The sequence below is a fragment of the Gymnoscopelus microlampas genome (genome assembly GCF_963454915.1).
Source record: "Gymnoscopelus microlampas genome assembly, chromosome: 22".
NCBI classification, from domain to species: Eukaryota; Metazoa; Chordata; class Actinopteri; order Myctophiformes; family Myctophidae; genus Gymnoscopelus; species Gymnoscopelus microlampas.
In genome coordinates this window covers 997,501-999,708 of record NC_139959.1, presented here as the reverse complement: position 1 = coordinate 999,708, position 2,208 = coordinate 997,501, and positions in this window count along the sequence as shown.

The window sequence follows — 2,208 nt, the reverse complement described above, 5'->3', positions numbered from 1 at the left end:
CTGGCCGTCAAGCCACTGTTTGTAGGTAACAGAGGAATGGAAGACAACAATTAAACAATTCAGTAATTCGGCCACACTGTTGTCACAATTGTCTTAAGAAGTCACTATAGGCCGTTCTGGGAGTGAGTGTGTGTGTAGAACTAAGCCCAAAACGAGGGCTGACGGTCGGTGACAGTGGTGAAACTACACCGGGCAAAGCAGCAGCGTTGTGTTTCCATTCCTTTTCACCAAGCCCGCGCATTCAAGGGCAAAACGCACAGTTTCGCAATGTCGAGATGCGACGCATTGTGAGCTTGTAGATCTGCTATTTTCAAAAGATTTTTATACATTTTGAACTTGTTCTACATAATGGGTACATTTACTTTGGTACTTTAAGTTTATTTTGTTACCAATACTATTGTACTTTTACTCAAGTCAACTTAGAATTCCGGACTTTTACTTGTAACAGAGTTTTTCTACATTACAGTATTGATACTTTTACTTAAGTAAAACATGGATTACTTCTTCCAGCACTGCACACACACGCGCACACTCCCGCCCAACTCCAGCCCACAGCCAATATTGCAGAATGGGCGATCATGCCAGACTCACTCCTGAAATCAAATGGAAATGAGATTTCCGGAGGGAGGGTTTACCAGGCTACAACAGGCCAGCTTTGTTTGAGGAAACATCGGTCAGTGAGGACTCGCACACGCCAAGGACAAGCGTGCCGACATACACACGCTTGTAGGCAGAAAGTGCGCTGCTTTACAGTTTTTCACAATTGTTAACACACAAAAAGCGAAAATTCGGTACAATTTTCACAGCCTTAACTTCATGTACTAATCGCTCCACCCAATTTGGCACTACTTCACACTCCCTTATCTGCATTAGACTCTGACTTTCATTCTTTACACTCTGATGTCAATTACATTATCACCTTGTTGTCCAAACACTACACACAGTGTTCAGTTGTTGCACACACTTCTCACATAAAATCTCAAAGCATCAATCTACAACACACATGTTGTCCAAACACTACACACAATGTTCAGTTGTTGCACACACTTCTCACGTAAAATCTCAAAGCATCAACCTACAACACACAAATGGTCAAATATCTAAACATTCAGGTCTGGTGAGCAATTTGCACCACCGGGCCGGGCTGCTCCAGTGCGTGAGTGGTTCCAGGACCACCCACATTTTTCCGTTCTGTACCTTCGACCTTATTCTCCTTTCCTGAATCCCATTGAGGAGTTCTTTTGAGCTTGGAGGTGGAAGGTAAATGAACAGAACCCACAGAGCCGGGTCCCACTGCGCCAGGCCATGGAAGGCTTGTGACGACGTCACTGTTAGGGTGTGAATCTTCTGCTATCTCACGATTCGATTCGATTCGATTCCGATTCTTGGGGTCACGATTCTGGTTCTTTTCCGATTTTTTCAAAACAAACGATTCTCGATTAGTAAAATCTGTTTTCATTATGCAAAAATCAGAAAATCGATTGCAGACCTAGTCACTGTTGAGGTCTGTCAGGGCTTCATGTGCTACTCGAGGCGTTTCTTCCAACGCTGCTTGGACAGGGAGAACATTGCCTATGATGTGGATAAGGCCCTCTGGCCAGACATGAACCGGAGGCATGATGCCTAAATCATGTAGAGAAATAAAAAGAAATGTGGCTGCATATTTGTGTTTTGTTTTATGTTTGACTATGAAAAAAGTAGGCCTACACTGAGTCATTTTACAAAAGGTGAAATGGCTCATTCTCCAGAGTCATTGTCATTCATATGGTGTGTTCCATTTATATGATTGTGTTTTCAATTTTGCCCTGCAGTGTGCTGTAAATGCTTGGTAGTAGAAAATATGGCTGTGTGTAAAACTGTAATACTGCAGGTAACAATCATCCCACTGACGTGTGGGAGGAGGGGCCGCGGGCAGACAACGCCCATCCTGCTACACTAGCTTGGTTGTCAGGGGTCTGACACCAGTTATGCAATATGAGAGATAAGAATAAATCATTGCATACATAAATGTTCGAGCTGTACTAGTGTATGTTACAGTTTTTCACAATTGTTAACACACGTTTCTCAAAACAATAACGGCTTTCTCAAAACTGCACACCAAAACTGCAAATCTCACACACAACATGCTAAACCCTACTCTCCCTTTGCAAAATGACACTTTGCCATCAAATCTTTTAACTGTTCACAAAATGGAACTCGTGTTTTCAT